This window comes from Cervus elaphus, chromosome 23 (assembly GCF_910594005.1).
Source record: "Cervus elaphus chromosome 23, mCerEla1.1, whole genome shotgun sequence".
NCBI classification, from domain to species: domain Eukaryota; kingdom Metazoa; phylum Chordata; class Mammalia; order Artiodactyla; family Cervidae; genus Cervus; species Cervus elaphus.
Window position 1 is genome coordinate 38,052,179 of NC_057837.1, and position 18,875 is coordinate 38,071,053.

An 18,875-nucleotide genomic window follows, 5' to 3' on the forward strand; every position below is an offset into this window, starting at 1 on the left:
AACCATGTGACTTGTTGGTTCATTTGGATGAAGCTCTGAGTGATGTGGGTGTTCCTGCTGCTCCACCCTCTGCTTCCTGCTCCCGGTTGATTTCGGCTGACTCCCACCGCTTCATTAATTTCAAACTTGTGTCATCTGGCTTTCCTTCTCACCCTGTAGATACCATCCTTTCTTCAGTTGTCTACATCCCTTGGTTTGGATACCAATATGTTCCTTTGCATCTCTTACACCTCAGCTCATGTGTATTAATTCATGAACATGGATGTCAAGACAGGTCTTCACACCTGAGCCCCCATAACTGAGCCGAAATACCTTCTGGCTAAGGCTCCACCTCTCTCTCCGCCATCCTGGCAACCAGCAGCTCTTTGAGGGCGGAGCCAATGGTATCAATGCTGTTCATTCTCCAAAGGCCATCACCGCCAGAGGATTGTCCCAGAGACCCACCTTCCACGCTTCTCCAGGCTGCTCTAAACCTAAAGGGTTAGGCCTCCGGGGTTGCATCGCCTGTCTTCCATGTCCTGATTTCCTGTGCAGTTTGGCAAACAAGGAGTCACCAGCGGGAGGTCAGGGAGACCCCTTTCCTACCTCCCTCTTCTCCAAGCATGACCCCCACCTGTTCCTGCCAGTTCCTGGGCCCCTCACCACGCTTAGTGGATTGACCCCTTAACCCTGCCCAGAACTCTAGAAGTTGTCCCTTGATTAAATCCTCTCTAACTAGACTGTTTGTGCCATTATTTCCTGCTAGATAGAGACGAACCCTGATGGGTATCTCATTCATCACCTAGTAAAGCTTCTGATTCAAAGTAGGTATCTGATAAAAATCAATTAAAGAGCAAATGAATCTTAGATAGAAACTGGACATGAAAGACACATTTTTTTAATGTTGGGAGGTTCATGTTGAAACCTTAAAATGGGAAAGTTGAGTATTGCTGGGAATTCAATGCTGAAGCATGAAGCTCTGACCAACAGCTGGACCTGAGGCCTGGCCCTTTCACCCCACATCTGCTGATGGAGCTGTTTCAAAGTCAGATTTAGTAGTGGCTCTCCCCTGTGATGGTTCTGTTCAAACTTTCATCTTTAGAAGAATACACAAGGACAAACAAAAATACATTCATTGTGGAAGAAAACAGTGCACCAGTCAGCAGAATGACTGCAGTTACAAGACACACTCAAAGGAAAAATTAATTCCTTGGAAAAGAGCTTTCTATTTTAAGAGGATGAAAAAAAGAAGAGACAACCTCAAGTGATACATAATGAAGACACTTCCCAGGCTCCTTCAAGGCTGTGGCTTTTCAGATGTAAACCTGAAACAAAACCCATCACCAAGGGTGGCATCCAGGCCACATTCCGGTTGCTTATTTTGTTCTGCGGTCAGTCTCTGCTGAACACGGCAGTTTAAACTCCAGCCACAGAGCTGCCGGCTGCCCTGGTCTCTAACATGCCTTGGACTGTCCTCGATGACCCTAACTTGGGTTGCAGTCCTCCCAGGGCACATTGTTTTTTTCCAGGCAACCTGAGTTTAGGGGTAACACACACACAGTGGACCTGAAGATGCCACTTTGCCAGGAAGTCGAGGGACCTCTAAGACCAATTCCAGGGCACCTCAGAGCTAACAAGCCAGTGGTCCCAAGTGTGCATTTGAGGCTGCCTCTTAAGAGCTCATAAGACTCAACTGTTAGGTTTTCAGGAATTTGAGGAGCTGGGGGACACCTCATTAGTAGCTTGAAATTAGCCAGATGGGAATGTTTACACCACAGTGTGGAACCCTATACCAAGGTCACAGGTGTAAAGCCTTGTACTAAGGCCATAGATATGGAGCCCTGTACCAAGGTCAACTCTGAACTGACTGAGCCCCATAGCAACTGTTGCCATGAGTCCCTCCCCATCTAAATCAGTCAGCTCCCTGATCCCATCTTAGGTAAAAATACCCACCTTATTACCCATCTATAGCATCTTAACCAGTCACCTAATGCCACCCTTCCAGCAGGAATTTTGTCTTGAGGCTGTAAAAATTGGTTACCAACCCATGAAAGTCGTTGGCTCTCCCTTGAGCTAGCCCACTGTACTGACAGCATCTCTCGCTCTAATAAACTCTATTCTGAAATACTCTGTGTCTGGAAATTCTTTTCCAACCCACTCACAGACCATGATGCCCAGGAACTGACAAACACCATAAAGGCACTCAGGGCACACACCCCTTGAAAATCAGGTGTTCAACATTTACTCCATCACATTACCTGTGAAATAATACAGACCCAGCTCTCCAGTGGCAGAAATTCATGGAGAGAAATTTTTAATGTCCTTTCTTCAGGCTCTGCCAACTCAAAGAAGAGAATCAGTCTTCCCAAGCATGTAAAGTGGTAGCCTAACTTGAAATGCTCAGTTTAAAAAACAATTAGACTAGAGTATATAGCCTGAGAAAATGGCTTGTTTTCATGTCAAGTTGGCTCAAGAAGTTTCTGAAAATTAATTTACAATAAATTGCCTTATAGAGTTAAAACAGCTTCCAAAATGTTATGGGGCCATTTAAAAAACTGGGGGAGTCAGCCAGTAAATTAAAGTGTAGCTCTATATAGGAAGAAAAAGATTTATCTCAAAAATAATGCAGGCCCAGCTGGAGGAATCAGTCTCTATTTTAGTGGAATGGTAGATAGCGATCCTTAGCTAATCTCAGGATTTTTTTTTCCCCTGAAATAATGGCTGACCATTGGCTCTGTTGTTTTTGGCCAGATTTTCTACCCAAACAAGAATTTTGCAGCTGCAATGACCTAACTTGGGAAACAATTTGATAACATTTTCTAGAAAACACACAACATTTGTTTTACTCTTTCTGAAGACCAACAGAGGGACTGAGAAGACAGCATAGTATTTTGCCTTGAAACAAAGAAAAACGTTAATAAGATCAGTGGCTGGAAGAATATTTCAGTTCAAATAAAGGTCATCCGAAGCCTTTGAAAAACGTTGTCTTTCAAACCAATAATGAACACGTCTCACACAACAAGCTAACATCCTGGGTCCATTCAGTTGGTTATTAGGGCATAAATGGAAACCCTTATCATATGATAAATTGTAAGCTCAGTAGCTAGCTTCGACAAAAACAGCAGGTATGGTGATTAGCTGAAAAAACAGACTTATGTTTTAGAAAAACCAGGAGAAAAGTTATTGTTGTGGTTGGGAGGAAAAAAAACAAGCAGCTTGCCGTGACTCAGATTTCAGTTGGATGGTTAGAGAGGGTAAAAACAAAAATTGTATCAGCTCATCTATCAGCAAAATGCCCTCCCAAAGCTGACTGAATACTCACGTGCTTCCTCCCTAAGCTGGAGATGATATTAGCTCCCAAAAGATGTTGTTAGGGTTAAGTGATGTGCTCACAATTGTTGTTACTGTTTATTGGCTAAGTCATGCCCAACTCTTTGCAACCCACATGGACTGCAGCCCGCCAGGCTTCTCTGTTGATGGGATTCCCCAGGCAAGAATACGGGAGTGAGTTGCCATTTCCTCCTCCAGGAGATCTTCCTGACCCAGGGATCGAACCTGCATCTCCTGTGTTGCAGGTAGATTCTTTACCACTGACCCACTAGGGAAGCCCTTTTGTGCTTACAATGCTAAGTTCTTAATAAATATTAGCCATTATCTTTTGCATGTAGCCGACTTACTTTAAGCATTTGTCTTGGCTTGGAGTCCCCCAAAAGCAGACCCTGCGGCAAGGATTCAAATAGAAGTATCATTGGCATTCTGCGTCCGTGGGCTCCACCAACCGCAAATTAAAAATATTTGGGGGAAAAATTGGAAGGAATTCCCTGGTGCTCCAAGTGGTTAAGATTTCATGTTTTCACTATTGCTGGGGGCCAGCTCAATCCCTGGTTGGGGAACTAAGATCCTGCAAGCCTTGCAGCATATATCATGAAAAATTATATATATTTATATAGAAAAATTTTACATACATATGAAAAAAATTCCAGAAAGTTCCGAAGAGCAAATCTTGAATTTGTCCATGTTCAGGCAACTACTTACACAGCATTTATATTGCATTTACCACTATTTACATAGCATTCTATTAGCTATTAGAAGTAATCTGGGGATGATAGAGAATGTAAGCGAGAATGTGCATAGCTTGTATGCAAATACGACACCATTTTATAGAGACTTGAGTGTTTGGGGAAGGGGGTCCTGGAACTGACCCCCGTGTATATTGAGGGGTAACTGTAGTGTATTGGGGAGAGGGTCCTGAGGCACCAGTAGATGCTTCTGAAGAAGGGAGATAGAGAAGGCAGCAAGTTACGGGGATGTTCCCACAATGACCACAGTGGACAACTGGAGCTGACTGCGACTGTGTTCTCCAGGAGACTGAGCAGGACCCCCAAAAAGATACCCCACCGAGGGGTGAGGGGGCTGGGTTCTTACCCACCAACTCCCTATCTCTGGTTAAAGGCTGCTCCCGAGGGCAGCCTTCAGGTTTAGAGGAACAAGTTCAGGGACATGGCGGCGGGGAGGGGCCCTGGCAGAGCTTTTAGAATCCGCATCCTTGTTTTCTGATCATTAAAGGAGCTGAAGTTCCTCTACATATTCAGTGGGTCGACTCTATAGTGATAATAATGCAACAAAACAACTGTGTTCATTCTCTGCTGGTTTTAATGGAGATACTAAGATAGGAAATAAATTATGTAACTTAAAAACAGATATAAGTTTCCATCAAGTCAAAGTAGCATCAAGAATAATATGTGGAGTTTAAACTCCAGTTCTGCCTCGAATCGCTTAACATTTCCTCAATACCTATCACCTGAAACTAGAAAGTGTGGCTAATATTTTTTCACATTGCTGTGGAATAGCTAAGTTTTCATGAAAAAGGAAAAAAAAAAAAATCCCTCTTTTCCCCCCAAATCACCAAGCTTTAACAGTTGCAATAACATGCTTCCCCAGTAACTGAAACCACTCAAGTTTTTAGGAAAAATAACATATTAAGTTCCCAGGACTTCCCTGGTGGTCTAGTGGTTAAGACTTTGCCTTCCAATGCATGGGGTGAGGGTTCGATCCCTGTTCAGAGAGTTAGGATCCCACATGCCTTGGGGAGCCAAAACCAAAACATAAAACAGGAGTAATTTTGTAACAAATTCAATAAAGACTTTAAAAATGGTCCACATCAAAAAATCTTAAAAAAAACAACCAAAACTTTCCCATGCATCCAGGAAAAGGTTCAGACACTAGAGTGATTAACACTTATGAACTCCATTCCTAAATTGAGAAATTTATGTTACATAATCTGATCATTTGTGTCTTTTTCATGTGAAAAGAGGAAAGTGGCTGACATTTCCAAAATAAATAACTGCCTCAGAGAAAAAGATTGAATGATTTGGCCACATAAAATATACTCTTTTGTGCTACAAAAAAACCAAAAAACACCCAAACAAAAAACCTAAGAGCAACAACCCCAAAACAATGTTAGAGGCTAATCAAAAACAGGGGGAAAGTTTGCATAGTAGATAAATGACAAAGTATTATGTAAAGATTACAAATCAACCGAAAAGGACAAACAGCTAATAGAAAAGTAGATGAAGATCAAAAGCATTGAGAGTTTTTTCTGTTACAGAGTCTGACCATTTGTGATATTTTCAAATGAAAAGGAAAATCATATATAATGGCCTAGGTTTCTAATGCAAATAAGTAGAGTTTGATATGGAATGTTAAAGTATAAGGAAGAAGGTGCATGGTCAAAAATATGAAAAGATGTTCAAGCTCATTATTCATCAAATATTGCAAATTTAAAATGAGAAAGTGGCACCTCCCAACAAATTGGTGAAGGTTAGAAATATCATCGAGACCTACCTAACACTGAAGTGGGGCCAGAGATCCAGACATCCTTATACTGTTCCTAGAAATGTAACAGTTCTAGATGGCAAACTGACAACATGCTTCATATTTCTTTAGATAGCTCAGGAATTTCGACCTAGCAGATTCTACTCACAGGAATTCAGCCTAAGGAAATAATTGGACAAATGTCTGAACATATTCTCAACAGATGCTGTGTCAGTCAGGGCTTTCCAGAGAAACAGAACTAATACTATATATATATTGAGAGAGAGAGATGGATCTATTTTAAGGAACTGGCTTATGCCATTGTGAGGGCTGGAAGGCTGGCAATTCATGTAAGAGTTGAAGTGCATTCTTGAGTTTGAAATCCATCAAGGCAGGTCAGTAGGCTGGCAATTCAGGAAGGGTTGCTACCGTTACAGCCTTGAGGCAAATTCCTTCTCCAGAAATCTCAGTTTTTGATGTTACAGCCTTTTGCTGATTGGATGAGGTCCATCCAAATCAGTAATCTGCTTTATTCAGAGCCAACTGATTACAAGTTAACCACATTATTTTATTATATGTTATATCTACAAAATACCTTCACAGCTACACCTTGATGAGTATTGAACAAGCAACTGGGCACCACAGCCGAGCCTCAGAGACACATAAAGTTAACCATCACAGACGGTCAAGGCTGACTTCACAGGTTAATAGGAGTCAACAAAAGACGCTCTTAGTCCAACACCCCATTTTCCCTTCTTGTGTCTCCTCACTAACATTTGGGTGTGGACCACATGCCCTTGCTTTTTAAAATTTTTAATGGAGTATAGTTGACTTACAATGTTGTGTTTTTTTAAATTTTTAATGGACTATAGTTGACTTACAATGTTGTGTTATTAACAGTTTCAGGTACAGAGTACAGTGAATCAGTGATACATATACATATATCTACTCTTTTTTAGGTCATTCCAGAGTATGAGGAGAGTTCCCTGTGCTATTTAGTAGGTCCTTATTAGTTTTCTATTGTATATACAGTAGTGTGTATATGTCAATCCAATCTCCCAGTTTATCTATCCCCCCTTACCTCCTGGTAACCCTGTTTGTTCTCTACACCTGCAACTCTATTTCTGCTTTGTAGATAAGTTCATTTGTACCCTTTTAATAGATCCCACAAAAAAGTGATGTCACATGATATTTGTCTTTGTCTTCACTCAGTATAATTTCTAGGTCCATTCATTTTGCTGTAAATGGTATTATTTCGTTCTTTTCATGGCTGAGTAGTATTCCATTGTCTATCTGTGCCACATCTTCTTTACCCATTCATCTGTCCATGGACGTTGTTTCCGTGAACCACTCTTTCTTAGGTCCAAGATACCACGTGCTTCTGGATTTCCCATTTCTTTACTCCTTCTTAGCCTCTTGAAGATATCCTCTTCAAATTCACATCTTTGAATTATTGGGGCTCTTGCATCCAGACACACAGAACAGGCACCCAACAACAGCTTAACCAAATGCAGTGGGGTGTAGAGGCAGGCAGACTAGGCCTGGCTTGGTGGACCCCAATTCCTTCCCATTCTCAATCTGCTGACCTGGGTTTGTGCTCTGGTGCCCATGCTCACAAGATACCTGCTGCCCTCTTACAGGGTCTACACCAGCAGTGTCTCCCCACCAACTCTCTGGAATCAGATTCATTTATTTATTCAACAGGTGTTCTTCACAACCTACAGTGCCAACACTCTTCTGGCACTGAGATGACAGAAGTGAAAAAATATATAATGATCCTTGTTCTTGGGGAGCTTATATTCAAATGAGGGAAACAGAAAGTAAAGAAGATAAACAGGTGAAACCTGCCCTGGGTCAGATGTTGGTGGGTAATATGGAGAAAAAGAAAACACAGGGAACTGCGGCTTCTTGCTGTGCATTTTTACCTGTCACACACAGGTTTAGGGGTGGGGTGGACCCAACATTTTTGGGGGAACTCATTTAGCCATATTGGGTCTCCTTTAGCCTTACTCTGAAGCCTTCAGTACTCTCTACTCTTTTTATCTCTGAATTTATAAAAGCCCCCAAAGTGGGTAAAACCACTCCCAGTGCATGGTTTAGGTGTGTTAAGAAATGTAGATGCTCTGGAGAAGGAAATGGCAACCCACTCCAGTATTCTTGCCTGGAGAATCCCATGGATGGAAGTGCGTGGTAGGCTACATACAGTCCATGGGGTCACAAAGAATCAGACACGACTGAGTGACTTCACTTCACTCACTTCACTGGGGAACTAAGATCCCAAATGACACACGGCCAAAAATAAATAAATAATAAACAATTTAAAAAAAAAAAAAAAAAAAAAAGAAATGTAGATGCTTAGAGCTCAACCTCATTGTTTAAGCAGCAGGACCCACTTCCCTACAATCTTCTGAAGGTTTTTACCTGAGTCCTTTCTGCCTCTCCAGAGCTCTTTCCCTTCACATGGACCTTGGACATAATTTCTTGGACGTGACTAGAGAGACTCCCAGGCAATCAGGTCAGTATTAACCAGCTCTCACAGAGGTGTTTCCCCCTATTTTAGAAAAGGATATAAAATTTGTTTTTTTCTGTAGAATTAAATAATATTAAAATGGAAAAAAAATATTAAAAAGGAGAGGGGACAGGAAGGCAGGGGTGTGTGTGGTAACTTCAGACAGGGTAGTCAGGGAAGGCCTCCTGGAGGAGGTGACACCTTAGCTGAGAACTGAGAGAAGTGATAGGCAAGGATCGGGGTGTCTTCCCTGTACAGGGGTACTAGCTGATGATAGAATATGGTGCTGGTCATGGTTTTGAAAAATCATAGGAATGCAAAGCTATATCTAATGAAAGATCAGTCATGTGTGTGTGTGTGGTTGTATAAGTGTACAAACTGGAAGTTACATTCCAAACCAATGCGAGGGTTTCATCTTGGTAAGGGGCAAAGAACTGCAGGAGAGAGAAGTTGAAAATTTCCCTGTTTTTTGTTTGTTTGTTTTTTTAATGAGAGAAACTACTCCAGGTAATTTGTATAATTAAATTTTTTTAAAAATCACCTTCTAAAATGACTGACTTAAGGCAATGGGGCAATGAGTGGGGAACATTTCCTAATACATTTTCAGAACTAAAAAAGTAAGCCTGTATTTTGTAACAACCAGGAAAAAAATAGAACAAGGTGATTTCTGACCTGTAATTATTTTTACTGTCCTTTGGCCCAGCCAGCAGATGACCCAGGGAAGCTCTTATCAGACTGCCTCGCTCCCACAACGTCCGGCTCTGTGCTGCCAGCATCACTCTGGCTAGCTACAGGCACTCCTGCCACAGCCTCAAGGGTGGAAAGAGCTTCCCCCCAGCAGGTGACAACACTTATTAATATAAGATGATGGAGAAGCAAAGGGAGAAAGAATGCAATGGGCTGGGCCTCCGGAAGGCAAAGCCCCAGATCTTCAGCCCCCATACCCAGCCCAGGGCTCATCTGCCTGATAACCTGGTTCTCACAGTTTCCCTCCCTCCGGGAAACTGGAGATAAGCTTCCTGGCCACTGGGGCAAAGGGCAGTTGGATGCAGTGTTCGGTTGCCCTCTTGCCATGGTCCAGGCTGGTCAGCGGCTTCCCTACCAGAGCACAGATAAAGTCACTTTATCATGTCTCTGCCCTCTGACCTCCCTTACAAAGAGCTCCAGGTTCTCAGTCCTGCAGGTCGGCATCAATCCGACCACGGTGTCCTCTTCCCAAAGAAGCCTTAGTGCTGACCTCGAAGATGGACAGAGACGTCTTTTCAGATCTGTGGCCTCGTCCTGGTCCCTGGCTCAGGACCCTAACAGGCTTGACAGTCATTAGTCCATTTTCTTTGAGGCATGGAAATGTAGCCTGAGCTTTTTGTTTTTAATTTTGGCAGCACCACATGGCTTCACTTTATTTCTTCATAGCTCCTCATTATGGATTTATGATGACTGCAGACAGTAAAGTGTGTGTGTGTGGAAAGCCAGTCCTGAATAACACTGTTGTTGTTGTTGTTTTTATTCTCTAAATTGTGTCTGACTCTTTCTGACCCCATGGACTGCAGCCCACCAGCCTCCTCTGTCCATGGGATTTCCCAGGCAAGTATACTGGAGTGGGTTGCCATTTTCTTCTCCGGGGATCTTCCCAAACCAGGGATCGAACCCGAGGTTCCTGCATGTCCGGCATTGCAGGCAGATTCTTTACCACTGAGCCACCAGAGAGGCCTCCCTAAAGAATACTACTAGTAAGTAAAGCTGCTCTGTTAATAAACTTACTTTGGTCCCATAGGATAAAGCAGCTGAAAGGAAGATTTTAGCTACTTATTACCAGGTTTTGGTAAGCTGTGACATCAGCCTTTGCACTGGGTATGAATATTTGTATACTTTCTTTAGAAAATATGGAGAAGGGAATTATTACCCACACCAGTGTTCTTGCCTGAAGAATCCCATGGACAGAGGAGCCTGGTGGGCTTCAGTCCACAGGGTCGCACAGAGTCGGACATGACTGAGGGACTAACACTTTAGAAAATCAAATCAGCTGACAGAATTACATAATGCTGATTTTGTTTCGCGAGAAACGAAAATCCTACTCAGGAGGAGTCCAACCATTATTTATGGCTCAGATTTTCTAAGTTTTCCCTGAAACAAATTGGTATTCTGAATTTCCAACATTCTTCCCAGAATGCTTTGTTGATTCTACACTGAGAGATGGAGGAATTTTTACTCAGGAAGGAAAATATTTTTCTTTTTTTTCTGAGAGGAAAATATTTCCAATTGTACCCACATCAATTTTTATGGTTGGTAAAGTATTTTCATTATATTAGTCAGAAAGAGTCTGGCCTAAAGTACAAAACCAAAGGTATTTGAAATGGCTTCCTAGTCAGGAAGGTCTCGCAACAGCTCAGTTTCTGGACTCAGGAAAAACACACGAGGTCGTGGCTGGCCAGGAAGGCCACCTCACAAGAGGGCTGACTCTTTTTTTCTCTGAAAGCTTGGAAGTGGAGTCCGAGTTTATTTGTTGACTACACTGTTCTTGTTTCTTGTAACCATAGAGTCTGGTTTGGTTGAGTGTTTCTTCTGTCAAGGCTCCTGCCGAGCCAATATTTATCATTTCAGAAATTTCCGTGAGTCATAAAATAAACCCGAACTCTGCTGTACCTTCTATGGGTACTTCTTTGCTAGAATTATTTAAAATAAAAGGAAAAAAAATGCTGGAATCCAACACAGCATTTACCAGACCACATACACACTTTCTTCTGCATTGAGGGTCCTTCTCTGAGACGTCAAAGCCATTTAAGGTGTGCGGCCTGCTGCCTGGACCCTTCCTGCTCACCAGTTCAGACCCCTGGCTGGGGGGTGTGGGGGAGAGATGGGGGGAGGGAAGGGGGGCAGGCTGGGGCTGGGAAACAGAGGAAGCTGAAGTTTGAAGCCAGGAAGTGACTCACTGGCTCACAGCACGAGAAATACCAATGAGCAAGTGATTCCTTCCAGCTCCAGCATGGAAAACCTTGCCAGGGTACCACCTCTCAATGACTGAGCCTGAATTTACTAACCAAAAAAATAAAAATAAACAAACGACAGTATGATGTGACATGTCGGCCTCTCACTGACATGGATGAGTACGTGACATTAATGCTCTTTTCTCCCTTTGTGCCAATCAGCTCCCTCCCCCCAGATGTGGATGCCTGAGAGAACCCCATGAGACCACCACCTGGACAATTATAATAACTTATTGATTTTGCTGTAAAAATAGGCCCTGTGTCAACAGCCCAAGGCCCAGAGTTTCTCAACCAAAATTCAAGGGCCTGCCTTAGTAACACTAGAACAGGATTCTCTACAAATGGCTGATACTGCACCAGATGCTCAATGAATCTTCTGTTTAGAGCAGGCATCACATTTTTGAGCTAAAGAAGTTAAACTCATCAATACATTCAGTTTGCAGGTGAGGACAAGGAGGCCCGGAGAGGGGTATGGTACAAGAGGTTACACCAGCTGGAGCTGGTGACAATGGTATCAAATACCTCATTGAGAGACTGATGGCAGAAATACCGGTGTCTTATAGTAAAAGGCCCTCGAATTTCACATCACAACCACGGTCCCTCGGCTGTTTCCCATGTGGGAGCTGTCATGGAGCCTGCTTCAAGCTCCTCATTGGGCAGACCTGGGTATCTTTGGCTGAATTATCATCTGGCATCCTTTCTCCCATCCCCAAAGGAAAGGAAAACTAGGAAGCACGGCAGAGCAGCCCCTGGGGGGGGGGGGGCGCTGGGGGAGTCACATTTATATCTGATCTCAGTATCTTGGTCTGTGGAGTCTAACATTTTGGTAAAAATGCTCGGTGTTCTTTCCTTCCAAACATCAATCTCTGAGCGTCCCCTCTGGACTCATGTTCCCCAACCTCAGTAAGAAATCATGTTGGGAACAAATGCTTTCTTCGTCTCTCTCCAGACGCCTCACTCATTAAGCTCCAGTAACATCTCCCTACTATGATCTGCCCCATCAGTGGGAGTTTGAGAATTCCCAAGAGATCCTGGGCGGAGTTTATCTTGGCATCCATCTGTTCGCACTCGTGATCTCCTTGTGGCAGGGCCCATGACTTATTCATCTTGTTCCTGGTGGCAACATGACCACAGCTGGCAAAGAGTAGGATCCCAGTTGTCAAATCTAACTGAAAAATATTGCAAAGTGGCGTCCTGCAGTGAATGCAATGTTTTGCCTCCAAACACAAACTTTCATTTTTTAACACTTCATTTTCATATGAGAAATTCAGGTGGTGAAAACAGATGGGATGGTGCAAACATCCTTTCAAAAGGCCGGGCTGCTAGGACTCCTACTTGGTTGGTGTGTATCAGACTGAACCATAAGAAAGTCCTGTTTTTGTAAGTCAGAGGTAGTTAAGTGTTGCCCATTTTCTTTGTTCAGACTAACAGAAGTGAAAAGAATATAACTACAAAAAAAAAAAAAAACAAGAATATAACTACAGATACATTGCTTTTTACTTTTCATGAGACTCTTGAAGGGAATGTATGGGCCAGGAGGGGTGAAACATCACTGGTCAGAATAATTGTGTGACATTCTACCCCATTTTCTCTAGTAGTACACTATCACCTGAAAAACACATGTTATAGGTATTCAAATTTTATGTTATATAGCAGTATATGACTTTAAGGATTAACAGAGAAATTGATAGTGTTACCATGGGACTATCCTGTTCCCATGAATACACTAAAATATATTTAGTGCTTTTCTAAAATAGGCCCTTGGGGCTGCCTGCACCCGCAGAACTAGGCTACTGTACAGGAATGCCCAGAATGCCATTTGCCTTGGTTTGAATATCCCCCACCCGCTGTGGTATTTAGGAAGCAGCAAAGGGTCCCCAGTTCTCTTGTTGGCACCACTATGAGTGATGTCATGTGGCCTGATGACGATAAGCAGACAACTTACTCCTCTGGGCTCCTAAAGACCATCTCCTCCCCTCACCACATCTGTAGAACAGGACTAACAATTGTTTCTACCTGTGGCCATCACCACTGTCACCTCCCAATAGCCATGTTCCCTTCTTCCTCAGGAAAGGAACCCGTTTCTTAGCCGAGCACACTGCTGCTCAAAGAAAAGACCACACTTGCAGACTTCCTTGTAGCCATACGACTGAGTTCTCGTTGGAGAGATAAAAGGAGAAGCCCCGCCTGGCACTTCTGGGAAGTTTCTTTAGAAGGCAGAGGTAGATGTCACATTTCTACTTCTGCTCTTAAGAAGCCTGGAGGCTGCCACTCTGTCCTTACCACAAATCAGAAGCTGAACAGACTACTCTCCCTGGATCCGTAAAAGAGAGAACTCAGGGCAAACCGCTGACCCTCAAACTGGAGTCAGACAGGAAAACACAGGGAGCTGTGGCTTCCAGATCAGAAACTCACAAGGGGAGACTGCCGTGGGAACCAGTGCCAGGTGGGAAGCTCTGAACCGTGATGGACACGTTGCTGGAGTCTGACAGTGAAAAACTCCAGAGAGACTCAGTCGCAGGGGGACCCCCACACCCTCTGTTTACCTCCTAGAGCTCCACCAGGTTCCCACAGTAAATACCAGAGAGAAATTCCCTCCTGCCTGCATTTGGGGATGGGGAAAGGAGCCACTCTGAGATCCTTCAGAGCAGCGGTCCCCAACCTTTTGGGCACCAGTTTCGTGGAAGGCAATTTTTTTCCACAGACTGGAGAGATCTGGGGATGCTTCAGCACACTACATTTATCGTGCACTTTATTTCTATTATTATTACACCAGCTCCACCTCAGATCATCGGGCATTAGATCCCCGAGGTTGGAGCAGACCCTTGCTCCAGAGCATTTTGTTCTTCTTTTTTAAAATATTTATTTATTTGGCTGCAATGGGTCTTATTTGCAGCAAGTAGTGCAAGGGCTTCTCTCTAGTTGCCTTGCAGCATGTGGGATTCCAGTTCCCTGACCAGGGATCGAATCCAAGTCCCCTGCACTGGAAGATAGATTCCTAACCAATGGACCACAAGGGAAGTCCCACTCTGACTTCTTAACAAGGCCTGCCCTCAGGGTAAACTAGTTAACCAGAGCCTAATCAACAGGATTGTACTGAAGCCTAACTCCTCTGGGTTAGGGAAATACCCAACTGGACATAGTTGAGCTAGAGAACATAGCAACAAAATCCTGAAAACCAAAAAGGAAAAAGAACTAAGACTGAAAAATACAGAACAGAAAATTCAAGGACCGAGAGACAACAGCAAAAGGTGACATACCGGTAATGGGAAAACCAGAGGAGAAGAAAAAGAGGAATAGAAGAAACAATAGAGACTGAGAATTTCCCCTAATTATTTTCACCAAACCACAGACCCAGAAAGCTAAGAAAACACCAAGTGGGATGAATACCAAAAAAAAAAACAAACCAAAAAACCTATATCTAGGTCTAGCATTTTAACTTACAGAACATCGAAGACAAAGAAAAAAAAAAAAAAAACACTGAAAGAAGCAAGGAGGATAAATCTTATCTATAGAGGAAGAAAGATAAGAATTACTTTTTCCACAAAACTCATTCAAGCAAGAAGAGGGTAAAGGGAAATATGTAAAAGTGTTGAGAGAAAAAAGCCCACCAACCTCAAATTCTGTACCTTGCAAAATTATCCTTCAAAAGGGAAAGAAAAGGGATTCCCTAGCAGTCCAGCGGTTAAGACACCACACATTTTCACTGCTGAGGGTTTGGGTTCAATCCCTGGTCAGAGAACTAAGATCCTGCAAGCCATGAGACACAACCAAAAAAGAAAGGAAAAAAGTGAAGGAGAAATAGACTTTCTCAGACTAACAGAATTTAAGAGAACCTGTTGCCAGTAGACCTGCCTTGAAAGAAATGTTAAAAGAAATTCTTTAAAGAGAAGGAATATAATAGAGGTCAGAAATTTGGATCTATATGAAAAAAGAACATCAAAGAAGTGAAGGGAAAATAAAAGGTTTTATTTTTCTTATTCTTAATTGATCTAATGATTGTCTGAAATAATAGCAACAATGTATTCAATTATACATGCTTTTGCATATATTATATACATGCTTATCTATAAGTATATAAAAATGAAATGAATCACAGGAATAATATAAGAGAAGGGTAGCAGGACAGTTACTATCAGGTGCTCCCACTATCTGTCAAGTGGTATGGCATTATTTGAAAGCAGATCTCACTTTGCATCTTCTGAGGACCAGTACCATGTGAATCACCTGGGACATATGAGACCCCACTTCTAAACACCTGAACTTGCATTTTAACAATATCTTCAGGTGGTCTGGATGCTTATCAAGATTTGAGAAGTGATGAGCTGTGGTACTAAAGAAGGACCCACTCTTTTTTTTTTAAATTTTAATCTTTTAACACCAAAAAATATTTTGTATTGGGATATAGCCAATTAAGAATGTTGTGGTAGTTTCAAGCGAACAGCGAAGGGACTCCGCCATACATATACATGTATCCGTTCTCCCCCAACCCCCGCACCCAACCAGGCAGGCATATCTTCACATTGGGCAGAGTTCCCTGTGCTATACAATAGGTCTTTGCTGGTTGTCCATTTTAAATATAGCAGTATGTACATGACCATCCCAAAGTCCCTAACTATCCTTTCCCCTGGCAACCATAAGTTCATTTTCTAAGTCTGTGAGTCTCTTTCTGTTTTGTAAGTAAGTTCATTTGTATCACTCAAGAAGGACCCACTCCTACTCTCTTAGGCAGCACATATACTAAAATTGGAACGATACAGAGAAGATTAGCATGGCCCCTGCACAAGGATGACACACAAATTCATGAAGCATTCCATATTTTTTTCAGAATGGGAGAAAATAATAGCAAATGAAGCAATGGACAGAGCATTAATCTCAAAAATATACAAGCACCTCCTGCAGCTCAATTCCAGAAAAATAAATGACCCAATCAAAAAGTGGGCCAAAGAACTAAACAGACATTTCTCCAAAAGACATACAGATGGCTAACAAACACATGAAAAGATGCTCAATATCACTCATTATCAGAAAAATGCAAATCAAAACCACAATGAGGTACCATTTCACGCCAGTCAGAATGGCTGCTATTCAAAAGTCTACAAGCAATAAATGCTGGAGAGGGTGTGGAGAAAAGGGAACCCTCTTACACTGTTGGTGGGAATGCAAACTAGTACAGCCACTATGGAGAACAGTGTGGAGATTCCTTAAAAAACTGGAAATAGAACTGCCATATGACCCAGCAATCCCACTTCTGGGCATACACACCGAGGAAACCAGAATTGAAAGAGACACGTGTACCCCAATGTTCATCGCAGCACAGTTTATAATAGCCAGGACATGGAAGCAACCTAGATGCCCATCAGCAGACGAATGGATAAAAAAGCTGTGGTACATATACACAATGGAGTATTACTCAGCCATTAAGAAGAATACATTTGAATCAGTTCTAATGAGGTGGATGAAACTGGAGCCTATTATACAGAGTAAAGTAAGCCAGAAAGAAAAACACCAATACAGTATATACTAAGACATATATATGGAATTTAGAAAGATGGTAATGATAACCCTGTATGCGAGACAGCAAGAGAGACACAGATGTACTGAACAGTCTTTTGGACTCTGTGGAAGAGGGCGAGTGCGGGATGATATGGGAGAATGACATTGAAACATGTAAATCATCATATGTGAAACGAATCGCCAGTCCAGGTTCGATGCATGATACAGGATGCTCGAGGCTGGTGCACTGGGATGACCCAGAGGGATGGGATGGGGAGGGTGTTGGGAGGGGGATTCAGGATGGGGAACACATGTACACCCATGGTGGATTCAAGTCAATGTATGGCAAAACCAATACAATGTTGTAAAGTAAAGTAAATAAATAATCTAAATTAAAAAAAAAATAAAGGGGAAACAAACAAACAAAAGAAGGACCCACTTTTGATCCCTTGGAAAGTGGTCAGAGATCTCCAGACTCCTGGAAACATTCCAGGATGAGACTGGCAGGCTCTGAGACTCAGAGGTGGAGGGTGACTCCAAGTCCCAGGCCAACAGGGTTCCAGACACAGGTTCCGGTTGCAGGTGGATACAGGTGGGTTCTTTCCTCTCAAAGTGCTAATACCCACCAGCCACATCAGCATCACCCAGGAATCCTTAAAAATTCCTGGGTCTCACTGATATACTGGGTTTGAGAAATACTAGAAATTCCTGGGTCTGAGATATACTATCAGAAACTCTGGGGTAGGGCACACAAATCTGACCTTTTTTTTTATTTTTTAAATTTATTTAATTAATTTATTTATTTTACAACACTGTATTGGTTTCACAAATCTGATTTTAAGTTCTCTTTCACGTTGAAAAACCACTGCTCTAACCCGCCAAAAATTCTGCAGCAGATGCTGAGGCTTAAAAATTGCCACTTTTAAAAACTTTTTCTTAAAAACAAAAAAACAGGACAGTTAATGAGAAATGGGTTTCTATGCCGAATGGCCAGAATAAAAAGGCACATATAATCTAGACCTTACATAGTGCCCAGGAAAAACAAAAAACGTATTGATTATCTCGTCCAAAAGCCTAACATTGGGAGTACTAAAATAGTTCTGGTAGAGGCCTGCTGGGGCTTCTCTCCTGGCTCAATGATAAAGAATCTGCCTGCCAATGCAAGACGTGCGGGAGCCTGGGGTTTGATCCCTGGGTTGGTACATGACTGAGCGACTAAGCATAGCACAGCACATAGCTTCTCTGGTGGCTTAGACGGTGAAGAATACGCCTGCAATGCAGGAGACCTGGGTTCGATCCCTAGGTCAGGAAGATCCCCTGGAGACGGCAATGGCTACCAACTCCAGGATTCTTGCCTGGAGAATCCCATGGACAGAGGAGGCTGTTGGGCTACAGTCCATGAGATCGCAAACAGTCGGTGGTGACTGAACACAAAGCACATAGGATAGGCGTGTTATGCTCTGGGGAGCCTAAATTAAGTAAAACGTCATCATGCCGGTTGCAAATTCTTTGTTCCCTCTATCCTCCACTGAAACGCCCTCAGGAAAAAAACGCTGGGATTCCTTCTGGCCCTCTGAAAAGTGTGTTTCTGATGCAACCGCCCATGAAACAAACGCAATCCCAAGTTAATAAACCCCCAAACCCGGGCAGCGAGGCCGGCGCCACCCTCCCTAGGCGAGCAGGCCGTTTCCAGCCGCACCCTGCGGGCGGCAAGGCCTTCCTTCCCCGCGCTGTTCCCGAAGATAAATAAATCGCTCCTTGTTTTTTTTTCCAGACCTGAAATTAGCGGTGACTCAGAGCACAGGGCTGCCACAGTCGCCTTGGGAAGGAGGAAAAATGCGCAGACTTTACCCCTCGCCCGAGGGCCAGACGTGCCGGGGCTGGGCCAATCACGGGAGGTTGGCGGGAATCGCACCAAAGTAGGTAAAAAAATGCGGGACGCGCCCCCCGCGAGGCCGGCGCCGGGCTCCCGCAGGCCCTCCCTGCGGTCTGCTCCGCCGCGGGCCCCGCCCCTCTGCCTTCCTCGGCCGCCAGGCCCCGCCTCCTCGGCCCTCCTCGGGCCCCCCTAGGACCCGCCCCCTCGGCCACCCTCG

At 43.3% G+C, this 18,875-nt stretch overlaps 1 protein-coding gene and 1 non-coding gene across 2 annotated transcripts in view; one reads left to right on the plus strand and one right to left on the minus strand.

The window, feature by feature from the left end:
• BFSP1 (beaded filament structural protein 1) overlaps nt 1-18,762 on the minus strand; it is a 65,283-nt gene extending 46,521 nt beyond the window's left edge. The window contains exon 1 of the mRNA XM_043883066.1: nt 18,559-18,762. The gene's annotated coding sequence lies outside the window, so the exon portion shown is untranslated. The remainder of the gene's footprint in view (nt 1-18,558) is intronic.
• Nucleotides 16,003-16,109, plus strand: LOC122682264. The gene has a single exon (XR_006337285.1). It is a non-coding gene; the product is annotated as a U6 spliceosomal RNA (small nuclear RNA).
• Nucleotides 18,763-18,875: the final 113 nt, after the last annotated feature.